At 39.0% G+C, this 13,461-nt stretch overlaps 1 protein-coding gene across 7 annotated transcripts in view; it reads left to right on the forward strand.

The window, feature by feature from the left end:
• nfia (nuclear factor I/A) overlaps positions 1 to 13,461 on the forward strand; it is a 506,523-nt gene that overhangs the window by 208,262 nt on the left and 284,800 nt on the right. The window lies entirely within an intron of this gene.

Here is a 13,461-nt window from a genome sequence, read left to right on the forward strand (position 1 = left end):
ACATGTGCAAAGTGAGAAGGAATATAGTAAGGGATAGTATAATGAGAGGAATTGACACTGACACTGTTCTCTGCAGCAAAGAGCATGAGTCCTGATGGTTGCATTCCCTGTCTTGTGCCAGGATTTGTGACATCTGCTGAAGGCTAGAGAGGATCTTGCGGGAATCTATGTCATGGTCCATATAAGTATAAACAACATAGATAGGACAAAGAACATGGTTCTGCATTGTCAGTTATGAGGAGCAAGGTGCTGATCTAAGAAGTAGAACCACGAAAGTCATATCTGTATTTTTGTCTGAGCCACTTGCAAATTGGCAAAGGGCAAATTAAACAGCTTAAAGATTGGTGTGGGAGAATTACATTCCAGTTCCTGGAGCCCAGAACTGGGGAAATTGGGATCTGTACCAATGGAATAGTGTTCTGACCAGTCAAAAAATGAGGAAAATAGAGAGCTCTTAAACTGAATAGTGGGGACAAGAGATCAAATTTGAGACTATGTAATAAGTCAAAGAAGAGATTCAGCGCCCAAAAAGAAATGTGTTTATCTGGAAAATGGTAAGTAGACCATGACAGGAAATTGTAGAAAGTACATATCAAAGAGTCAAACAACAGTTAAGGTTATAATTTTCAAAAAGAGTAAAAAGTTAGAGCTGGGATGAGTTGAGAGTGACTGCCCTTGACTTGAACGCAGCATTTGACCGAGTGTGACATCAAGGAACGCAAACAAAACTGGACTTAGTGGGAATTGGGCGGAAAATCATATCGTGCACACAGGAAAATGATTGTGGTTATTGGAGGTCAGCCACAGCAGCTCCAGGACATCTCTGCAGGAGTTCCTCACAGTGGTGTTCTTGGCCTAACCATCTTCAACTGCTTCTGCAATGACCTTCCTTCTGTTATAATGTCAGAAATGGGGATGTTCACTGATGATTCCACAATGTTCGGCACCATTTGCAATTCCTCAGGTAATGAGGCATTAAACAGCATGATGCAGTATGACCTGGACAATATCCACATTTAGACTGCTAAGTTGTGACAAATAACATTCACAGTATAAAAGTGCCAGGCAATGACCGTCTGCAACAAGAGAGAATCTAACCACCATCTCTTGATATTGCATTGCTGCCTCACAGCACCAGCCACCCGGGTTCAATTCCAGCCTTGACCGACAGCCTGTGTGAAGTTTACACATTCTCTTCGTGTCTGCGTGGGTTTCCTCTGGGTGCTTCGGTTTCCTCCCACAGTCCAAAGATATGCAGGTTAGGTGAATTAGTCATGCTAAATTGCCTGTCGTGTTCAGGGATGTGTAAGTTAGGTGCATTAGTCAAGGGAACTATACAGTAATAGGGTAGGAGAATGGGTCTGGGTGGGCTACTCTTCAGAGGGTCAGTGTTGGACCAAATGGCCTGTTAACACACTGTAGGGATTCTATGTCAGAAGATTGGACAGTGCCTAATGAACAGCAAAAAATGACCCAAAAATAATTAGACCTTGAGAGAAATTTATCCAGATACACAAAAACAGACGAGATGAGTTTTTATAAATATTTTAAAAGAAAATTAACAAAGTGAGGTCCTATAAAAAGTCAACGGAGTAGTAATGGATAATAGGGGAGTGGCAAATGAATTGAACAGTAATTTCAGTCAGTGTTCATTACACGGTGCAAGTAACATCCCAGAAGCGGCCAAAAATCAGAAGATAAAAGGAAGGGAGGAACTCAGAAAAATCATAATCATCAGAGAAATGGCACTGTGTAAATTGTTGGAGCTTTTGGCTGACAACTGCTCGGGTCTTGATGGACTTTCCCCTACAGTCTTAAAATAAGAAACTTGTGGGATACTCCATGAATTACTTTCAATTTTCCAAAGCTTCCTTAATTTGGAGATGGTCCCATTAGTTTGGAAGATAGTGAAAGTAAGTCTTTATTCAGAAAGGCAGGGAGACCAAAATCAGGAAACTACAGGCCAGTTAAGTCTGACAGCTATCACAGGGAAACTATTAGAAGCTTACGCTAAAGAAATTATAACAATGCACTTAGAGAAGTCCAAGGTAATCAGGCAGAGAAAACATGATTTTGTGAAAGGGAAATAATGTTTGGCCAATCTGTTGGAGTTCTTTGAGGAAGTCACACATCCTGTGCATAAAGGGGACCCAGTGAATATATTGTACATTAATTTCTATAAGGCATTGGTACTGTGCCATATCACAGTATATTGTGGAAAATGCACGCTTATGGTGTGGGATTTAGTGTATTGGCATAGATAGAAGATTAGCTGACCATCAACCCTGCCCAAGCAAGGAAGCCAACTAGGTGATGCCATCAAACCTGACTGGAGCAGGAAAGTGAGAATGAATGCAGAAGAGGGTTCAACTCAAAAAGCCATCTTTTATTTCTGCGTCCTTATCCCAAGCAAGCCCTTGGTGAAAAGCTAAGGGATGTGCATGTTTTCCTAGTTGTGATAAAAAGTCAATGTCTTCATGGTACATGGGCTGCTAAGTGTTTGACCTTTTATGTTTTATGTGTGAACTTGGCAGATATGTAAGAAGCAGTAGCACTGTGGTCCCAGTAGTGTTACATTAGCAGCTGCAATGAATTGACAGACATTGATTGTATGTGAGGTAGCTGATGGAGCCACCTGGCACGCAATCCCTTCAGTGACCATCCTCTGTAGTGGCAACCTTCCGATATTAACTCTCAATCACAGGAGAGTGGACCATTGACTGGACAGCAGCATATACATTGGCCATTCTTCACCAATCATTCCCCCTCTTGTGGCCTTGGATCCAAGTTAACTTGAGCTGCAAACTGACATTGACCTCCATAGCCTTTGTTAGTAAAGTTGGTTTCTTGTTGCTACCTGTAGGAAAATGAACTTCTCTCCTGGACATGTCTCTGGAGAACCTTTAGGGAGACATTCATAAACCATGGTTAACTTTTTGTCTCGTGTCAGGGGGTGATGAGCAGAGGTTGAATGATGCTCCCGGTTTGCAGAGAGTGGGGTGTTTCCTGGGTGCCTTTTCAAATATGGCACTGAACGCTGAAGCATGGAAGGTCTAGGTGGGCAGGGGGAGTTGTGGTGGTCAGAACTTCCTGCCCGCTAGCCCCTACAGTTTGGTATTCTACCTATCCGTCCATATGTAATAAGCTGAGAAAAATTTAATTACATGAGAAAACCTGCCTTGCCTCACCTCCTCCCACTTTTCTCAAGGAATGAAATTGTGCCAAACTACACTGAATGTTATGTCTCCTCTTTAAAATGAAGATACATAATTTACCTTTTTTTAAATGAAAAATATACTTCACGTTCTCATTTCTGTTCCCAGAGTCATTATTCTTTTTTTCTGCGTTTATTACTCCATTCCACCTTCCCAATAGGATGGTAACCATTTTGTCTGTTTGTCACACAGATTTCAGCAGTTCATTGAATATCTTGATATTTAATGATCCTTCAGTCTTCAGTCATAGTTGTGTTAATGTTTTCGTGTGGGAAATACGTAAACTAGTCTCAGTTGTACCAAAATACTAAATTGAAGTGTTAACAATATCTCAAAACAGCTCAATATGAAGAAGGTGTGAATTTTACACATATGATTAATATCAATTGAGGTCTAATTAGTCAGTATTTTTCATGTGAGATTTCCAAAAAAATGCAGAAGGTACAGAGTCCTTTTAATTAATCTACTTTGAAAAGTACTAAAAACTAATAATTTCAGTCATGCTGGCTCTGGTGTAGCAAGACTTCTTCCATGTGTAATCTATAACATCAATAGGTGGTATCCAATGTAACTAAAGTTAATTCAGAATTTTCTAATTGGGTCTGTTTTCAATAATTGTCTGTTTAGTCCACAAATGTGAGAAGACATCAACTTTTTTTGCAATTTGGAAATGAGCAACACTTCCTCACAAAGAAGATTCGGGTGGAGGCTTGTGCTTATGTCACGACAATGTAAAAGTATCCAAGAGTTGGTGGATCCTCTTTCCATCATTCCTCCCTGAGGTTCTGAAGTCCACTGAAGTTTTGCAGATCATCTTGCTCACTGGTCCACTTATAAAGTTGTATAAATGTCAATCTCTTTATTCTGCTGAAAAATACAGTTTTTAAAAAATAAATTGCTAGAAGTTTATATTATTTCCATAGGCTACATTTTGTAAGCTGAAATCTCATTGACTATCAGTGGCAGTTCAAGGCAACACATTGACATGGACATCCTGATATTCTTTAAATGTACCAAGTACTGATTGTTGTTACAGTATCATCTTTCGTTAAGACACAATTTTGAGTTATTGTTGCATCCCGAATTAGGTTGCACAATTATTAAAGATGAGCTATTTATTTATTTGAAGGCAAGATCAGCGTATGATTTTGGGACTTTGGTTAGGCTGATCTGTGCTTGGGCTGTTCTACTATAATTTATTTTCCATCATCACAAAATTATACCCCAAGCAATCCCTTTTTTCTAGCCTGATGAAATTTTGTGTTTTCCTTTCAAAATCTGTGTTGTCCATGATTTGCAGCAATTAAAATAATGTGTGGCGGCACTGTATACACTGCAGCTCTGAGACGGTTTTAGGTGTCAGTTATTTTCTGAATCTCACAATTTTTCTAATAATGGGTGAGGTTTTCCTGGTGTTTTTCAGAACATTGTGCATGGTCTTGATGGAGTAAAAAGTGAGGTCTGCAGATGCTGGAGATCAGAGCTGAAAATGTGTTGCTGGTTAAAGCACAGCAGGTCAGGCAGCATCCAAGGAACAGGAAATTCGACGCTTCGGGCCAGAGCCCTTCATCAGGAATGAGGAGAGTGTGCCAGGCACACTCTCCTCATTCTTGATGAAGGGCTCTGGCCCGAAGCGTCGAATTTCCTGTTCCTTGGATGCTGCCTGACCTGCTGTGCTTTAACCAGCAACACATTTTCAGCCATGGTCTTGATGGAACTGACCATGGAGACTGATTGTATTGCTGAGATGCAATCAGGCATTTGTTAATATGAATGTGAAGCTGTACAAGGGTAGGAGTAGGAAGCTATTGAGCGTGTCGCTGGAAAAGCACAGCATGTCCGGCAGCATCCGAGGTGCAGGAAAATCACCGCTTCAGGCCGGAGCCCGTCATCATTCCTGATGAAGAGCTCTGGCCTGAAAAGTTGATTTTCCTGCTCCTCAGACTCTATTTGACCTGCTGTGCTTTTCCGGTAACACGCTCTCAACTCTGATCTCCAGCATCTGCAGACCTCATTGTCTCCTAGGTGTAGGAAACTAATTGCTTTTTGGAAATTATAAGGAGGAAAAAAATTGTATTGACAAATGCAAAGCATTTACTCATTACTAATATGGAAAAAAAATTATCTTGATGAGAAGATGTAGATCTTAATGCACCACAGTTATAATTTTTCTTTTGCTAATTTCAGAGACGTGAATTTATCTGTAGACTGGATATCTGTGAGAAAATTTGAAGCTGAATTTTCATAGCTTTAGTGTATCTCGACCACTGAGGCCTTGAAAAGGGATTATGTCTCTGTGGAGATACATTATCCTTCTATCCTTTGTGTGAACCTTTGCAGCTCAAAACATGAAGTCAGTGTTCTCTGAATTTATCCAATGCCTCTGAAATGTTCCAACAACTCTTCATGGTCAAATTTTGACAGGATAAATAATCGTAAAATTTAATCAAGGAGATAAGAATGTAAGAATACTAAAGGCACTTTGCAGAATGATAATGGTTCATTGAAATACATAGTCTGATCTGTCGGCAAAATTTCACATCTACTGTGTAACAGTTGTTTTAGATAGTTGCATCCATGCATATTTCTAGGAGATTATTATTAAAGGGCACTCAAGTTATGAATAAACTGTTTTATGCAAATTGGTTGAATTTAGTTTTTTTCCCTCTTTTGTTGTTCCTGAAATGAAGAACATGTCTCTCTCAAGATGTTGAGTTAGAACTTTAACATTTCCCCTCATTTACAAGTGCTGAAAGATGTCTGACCTGATAGTGGGTCAGACCATTTTACAACCATCATTGTTGAAGGCCTGCACCTCTGTTTGGCACATCACTTGTACAAATAAGAGTGCTAAAACCTGTTTCATTCCCTTCCCCCGACTTTTCCTAAGTTATGTATCACCAAATGGAATAGGGATTGTGTGGTTTAGATTCTTAAGTAGTTTCTAGCTCATTGTCACCAAAAAATAAGCTGTTGAAATAAATTTTGAATGCAGTTTTTGAAAAGTGCCTGAAAGAGGAGAAGATTACCATTACCTTTATAATATTCCAGTTCCCATCTCCCCATGATATTTTTGCAAATGACCAAGTTGTCTCTCAAGATGCAGCAGATACTAACTCCTCACTCTATTAATTCCAGTCCACATTGACGGTGGGCTGCACTGTTAGATATTCCATTCTTTTGGATACAATGTTAAATTTACCTATGTACAATATATGATTGATGTGTAAAATTTCAAGGAACAGTGATTTCTCCTGATGTCTTGACTGACTATTCTTTTCTGAAGTCACAGCACCAATCTTTTTGCTGATTGTAGACCGATTTGCAACAATATTTCCAATACAATGGGTATGTTATGATTTGGATTATTTCTGAATCATGTGATAGTACAACTTGTTTTGTTGAAATTTAACCCCCAACTTCCCTTTTTCTTATGTATTTGGCTTTACAAAGATTGGCCCCTTTCTCTGAATAAATTAGATTAGACTTACAGTGTGGAAACAGGCCCTTCGGCCCAACAAGTCCACACCGACCCGCCGAAGCGAAACCCACCCATACCCCTACATTACCCCTTACCTAACACTACGGGCAATTTAGCATGGCCAATTCACCTGACCCGCACATCTTTGGACTGTGGGAGGAAACCGGAGCACCCGGAGGAAACCCACGCAGACACGGGGAGAACGTGCAAACTCCACACAGTCAGTCACCTGAGTCGGGAATTGAACCCGGGTCTCTGGCGCTGTGAGGCAGCAGTGCTAACCACTGTGCCACCGTGCCGCCCTGTGTTTCTTTTCTTGGCTACTTCATAAATCTTTGCCTTCAACTTTTCTGATCTAAAAGCTTTCAGGTTTTGCTGTTAATTAAGTTGGAAAGTCATCCAGTACATTAAATATGGAGATTGTAGCTTCAATAATGACTGTACATTGAGTCCTCACTGTAACTACTGTGGTGCTATGTAAGCACCATATAGATATAGTAAGATTTCAGAGTTTTTTTTCATTTATTTCTATCTTATTTTAAATCAGAATAGGCTTGGGGCCCCATTGCATGACTTTTTTTTAATCTGCTTGCAGAAAATTAATTGTACACTTTGTTTTTCTTGGCTATTTCCTTACCCTGTCACCCTGAGGTTCTCTTACATATGCTGTTAATTATTTCAAAATTCGATGACTTGGCAGGCTGCTTTCTACTGTTTTGATTGTGTGGCCTGCAACTCATTGGAGTGAAGCAGAAAAGGAAGGACACAGATCCTCCGTCTCTAAGTGCACACGTGCAGTTTTTTTTTGTGCTACTTATTGAAGTGACAGGGCATCAGGGAGAATAAATGATCTCAGTGCTGTTTGAAGAAGAGCAAGGTGGTTTATCTTGATGTCTGATCAATATCTGTCCCTCATCAAATGACTAACACAAATTATTTGGTCATTATTGCATTGTATGGGGATTGTTTGCAAATTGGCAGTTGTGTCCCCCTAGTTTTCAACAAGGCAAGTACTCAAAAAGTACTTGATTGGCTGTAAAACATGTGGGACATTTTGAAGCTGTGAATGTGATACTGAAATGCAATTCTGCCTTTCTTTATTCTTCACACCTTTTGCAAAACAAAAATGTAAAACTAGGCAGCACAGTTTATCACAAAATCCAAACTGATTTACGGTCATTAAACATGGAAGAGAGAGTCAGACTCAAACACAATCTCACTTATGTCATGTTGACCAACCAGACAACAGTGCACAAGTGCCACCTGCTATTGTTTATTGTGCAACAAAGAGAAGGTGTAGACACTGACTTATTGTAATAGTCTCATTCAATTTGAGTTAATTAAAGTAGTTCCTTAGAGTGACATATCAAGAACAGTGAATGGAGTTCCTATCAGACTTGTCATTTGTAGGATGACGTAAAGCAGAGGGAAAACTGAAGAACATAAAATTAACGCTCCTGCAACATCCCCATAATTGCTTTGTCTGATAGAGATAGCAATTTATTACATTTCAGTCCTTTACCAATGCTACTTTAAAAAGGCTACCAGAAAATGACCAGCAATGACGTCTTTTGACTTGTCCCATATTCATATGGGGACTCACTTGGCATCAGCTCAATGTTCATCTTAGTGCCTTTTATACTCTCCTGGTAGTTTAAATGCATTGAGCCATTGCAGTGCTTAAAAATAATTAACATTTTAGCATTGCAGTAAGGAAAGATATTAAATTATGTTTTAAAATCAATATTTGCCTGATTCCCTTGAGACATCTGAGTTGACAGAAGAATCAGGTTTAATTTCAAGTATTATTTAACGTTTTTATGCGAACATAAATAATTTCTGTACATTACTTCATTGAATGCCTTACCTCATGAAAAATTATTCAGCTGCATCATCCAGCAGGTATTGTGATCCTGGAAAATGATTACTTTACTGAATGTCTCTTACATGTATGATATCACAAACAGCACTCAGCACCTTCCTTCACATCAGATCATTTAAATGTCACAAGACATATTCTTACAAAAAAAAAATTTCCTGCCATCAGAATGATGCTAATTCAAGAATTTTGTCATGAAGAGTAATGATGATTATTCAGGCAGTGTTTATAATACAATCCTCTCATTAAAACAATTTTTAATTTGTAATTTTAATAAAATGCCTGAAATTGTTCTAAATTGTTACATACAATATTGTGGAAACTATTGGCAAGCATAAGGCAATGTCTCTTTAACAATTTTTTTTGGCAACTGCAGAAATATCAGCAAAACAATTAAAAAGAGATTCTCGATGCTTTCTCAGATAATTCTTGTGATGTTTCACGGCTTGGCAGTAGCCATGGGACTCCTCTGAGGCTTTTTGCCAGAGGATACGAAGACTTTGAGGTAGACTGCCAGAATGAGTCACTGTTCACTTTTTTTTCATAATGTCACTCTGCCAAAGCCTTGGACCCTTTCTATTTTCATTCTTTGTGGGCTTTCCTTCCCACAACAGTGTGGTTTTGCTGTAGCCAGCTGAATGTTTATTTCATGCTAGGTGTCATTTCCCCCTTGAGGAATGCCTTCCTTATTCAGCCCACACTACAAGTCAAATTGCTTAATTCAGAAATGATTTCAAAAAGATTAAAAACAACATGTGTTTTATCCTGGCACAAGAGTCATCATTATCTTTGTTTAATCATGCAGTTGTTTGTGCGTCCAGAAATATTCATTGTCTACTTATGTTAGATTTAGCAGGAAACGGGACACCCTGGAGGGTAATCTTATATCCTCTATGACATTTGGAACATTATAGTAATATCCAGAAGTTCCCAAATGCTTCTGGAAGACCTGGAAAAATGTATATTTTAAAACACATAATCTGCTTCATGGGATTGGACAGAACCATTTGCCACTGGAAGGGGTGAACTTGGAGACAAGAAGGGCACTTAATTAGGTAGAGTGGTCACATGCTGAATGCTGCTGTCTTCTTGCCTCCATCAGAATTACATTCTGGGTGGGAATGTTCCACTGCAATTGTTGCACTTCAGTGAACAATTAATCGGCACTGAAAGCCTCAGCTCAGTGAACTGGGATTAACCCAGTTTGGGGCAGTGGATATGGGTGTGCTATTGACATGTGGCCATTCCTGGGAGACATGGCATGAGTTTCTCACCAGATATCCAGTTGGTTGACCAAAACGCTGATGGTTCAATGATGCCCATTTCCGTTCTTTAATGCTAAATTAGATGAAGACAGGCCAAAATATTCATCATTTACTCTTCTAAATAAACAATCCAAACTCAAATTCAATATTTGAAATTCTGATTACAGTCATGAGAAAATGAAATTTTGTTCTAAATAAGATGAAGCTTTTATGTTCTGAGAAAATATCAAAAACTTTCTCTTCGTTGCTTTTGATAGAAAAAAAGTATAAGTTTGCAGCATATTCCAGCTCCATTCTTAGAGATTTGTGATGTGAGTTAGCCATTACTGGACCATATCTTTTCTTCTGAAGAAGTAACTGGTACATTGTATTATCTCCTCAGCGTCAATTCCTCGTGCAGTCCTCTCAATGCAATTCCTTAATGATAATAGCATGGATTTTCCATTCAGCCCACTTATGTAGCATTGCTCTCTAGGGTACCATAATTAAGGCACCTTCTCAATACTGACCCTTAAAACATTAAACTCCATCATTCATAGAACCTTTCCCTAGGACATGCCACTCAGTGGATCTCCTCAACCAGTGTCTGATCATCACTGGTGCCCTTTATTCCTTAAATCTGGGTATGACATATTATAGATCCTGACAAATTCCTCTTCAACTAGGAAGCCAGGATGGAATGTGTCAGCACGTAAAGGATAAAATGAGAGTTGAATACTAAATAATACCAGCATGAGGTTGGATATAGAGGTAAAATTGAATCGAAGGGGATGGGAGCTATAGTGCCAGGTTAAATTTGGGGATGGGATGTCAGAGAGGTGTGAAATTAATATCAACGATAAGGTTAATTTGGTTTGATTTATTGTTGTCACGTATACCCAAGTACAGTGAAAAGTTTTATTTTGCAAGCAGTATAGGCAGATCATAGCAAAGAAGGACATACAAATCATAAAATGCTGAGAGCGAAACATACAAGGTTACAATTGCACAGGAGGTGCACAAGAGCAAGGTCAACATTAGATTTGAAGTTAGAGAAGTTAGTTCAGCATCTTTTAAAAAAAAAGGGAAAAGCTGTTCTTCAACTTGTTGGTGTGTGTGTGTGTGTGTGTGTGTGTGTGTGTGTGTGTGTGTGTGTGTGTGTGTGTGTGTGTGTTCGATCTTCTGTAACTTCTGCCTTACAGAAGAGGTTGGAACAGATTATTGCTGGGGAGGGAGAGGTCTTTAATGATATTGGCAGTCTTTCTATAGTAATAAAAAATGTAAATGAAATCCATAGATGGGAGGTTGGCTTCCATAATGGTCTGGGATATGCACACAACTTGTTATAGTTTCTTACAGTCCTGGGAAGAGCAGTTCCCGTACCAAGCCGTTAAGCACCCAGATAGAAATCTTTCTATGGTGCATCTCTAAGAGTTGGTGAAGGTCCTTACGGACATGCTGAATTTCCTTAGCCTCTTGAGGAAGAAGAGGTGCTGTGCCTTCTTGACCATCGTATCTACATGAGAGTTCCAGAACAAATTGTTGGTGAGTACATGGCAGAAAGGCTTCCTAATTAAAACTGGAAATGATTCGGCAGAGTGTCAGCATGTTCTAAAAGCCTCCTGGGAGAGAATGCCTTAATGAGCTGGGTGGAGATTGGATTAAATACTGTCCTGAGAAGTTAGAGTGCATCTGGATTAGGGCATTGATCAGATGTTGTTGATTGTAAGTGCACAAGATAATGTAGAGGGGATGAGTGACTGTAAATATGAAGAATTACCGTTTAATTTCTTTTAAGATTAGATTACTTACAGTGTGGAAACAGGCCCTTCGGCCCAACAAGTCCACACCGACCCACCAAAGCACAACCCCTACATTTTACCCCTTCATCTAACACTACGGGCAATTTAGCATGGCCAATTCACCTAAACTGTACATTTTTGGACTGTGGGAGGAAACCGGAGCACCCGGAGGAAACCCACGCAGACACGGGGAGAATGTGCAAACTCCACACAGTCAGTCGCCTGAGGCGGGAATTGAACCCCGATCTCTGGCACTGTGAGCCAACAGTGCTAGACTGTTAAAAACCAAAATGTCATTTAATATTTGTTTTTGTTTTAAGCTATAGTATATGAAAGGTGCAATGTATAAAATTTCCAGCAATGGTCCATGCCAACCATGGTTCACCCAATCTCCTGCTTAAGTTAATGTTTCCTTTCTCAGTTTCTTGCATCCCAATCCTCATGAATGCAGGATGAAAAGTTTTGACTTGTCTCCTTTTGGTAATGTTAGGTATTGTTCTATCAAAATAAAAGTGCAATTTCTATATGAGCTACAGGTATATTGACGATGGTTAAGAGGATGTTTACCTGGTTTAAATGGATTTTCTTAGGAGGACAGGTTGGACAGGCTGGCTTTGTTTCCACTGGAGTTTATACGAATGGGGAGGTGACTTGATTGAAGAGCACAATACCCTGGTCTCTACGAAATGGATGCAGAAAGGATGTGGGTGAGTCAAGAGATGGAGGGCACTGTTTTCAAGTTAGGCATTATCCTTTCAGGACAGAGCTAAAGAAAATAAAATGTTTTTCTCAAATGGTTGTGTGACTTTGGAACTCTCTGCCTCAGAAGTGGGTGGAGGCATATTATTGAATATTTTTAAGACCAAGATGGGAAAATCATAACTTATCAGGGTGGATGGGAATGGAGAATATAAAACACTGATAATTTTATAGAAAGGCAGAGCAGGTTCAAGGGGCTAAATGGTCTATTTCTCCATCTATTTAATATGTTTGTAGAATGATGTCTCAGATGTGAACAGACAAGGTAGGAATCTTTAGTGTGTGAGCATTTATGTAGTTGGTGCTGCTGTCCTGGCTCATAGTCATATTGTTAGAAAGATTAGGTTTTAAAACTCTATTTGCTATTCAGTTATTTTCTTAAATGAAAGTTAATTAAAAGTTTTCTCTTCCAAATGCATTATCTGCTCTTATTGAGTTGAAGTATGCAGAAAATCTTTCAGTCCCATGAACTAATAAAAGACTCTTATTTAACTTGTGGGAATAACCCTTCCTTGCTGATTTTAAAAAATGTCGTATTCATTGTGAACTCCAAAATACTTAAATTTGTCAAATAAAGGATAAAAAATATGATTTCTTGACCATAGGGGATACTCCCGACCATTCTAGAAATTAAATCTTCTGCCTTAAGCAATTCTATTCTACATCAGGCTTAAGGATATGTAGTTATAATCGATTTTCTCTAATACAAGTCGAAGACTGTTGGGTATAGTTACAGCTTAAGTTACAACTCTGTGTTCTCACTGCAGCTTCAGTGTAATTACTCCTTTTCACATGTCATTTGCCATATCTAGGTCAACATCTGAGTTGCTAACTATTTTGGAGATGCTGCAACCTTCATGAAGTTTTTGGTCAGCTTTGCTTCATTGCTTCAGTTCCATATATTACAATGGAACCTGCCAGGTTGAAAATAAACTGTTTGTTGTTTCAATCAATGTTTCAGTTTTTCACCCTTTACTTTTGTTCTTTGTGTATTCTTTTGCTAACTGCTGATAACCTCCCTCACTACAAAATTAATTTGATCAAAACTGAATTTTCTCTAGTGGAAGTTCAAGATGCAATT

The sequence above is a fragment of the Hemiscyllium ocellatum genome, chromosome 9, assembly GCF_020745735.1.
Source record: "Hemiscyllium ocellatum isolate sHemOce1 chromosome 9, sHemOce1.pat.X.cur, whole genome shotgun sequence".
NCBI lineage: Eukaryota > Metazoa > Chordata > Chondrichthyes > Orectolobiformes > Hemiscylliidae > Hemiscyllium > Hemiscyllium ocellatum.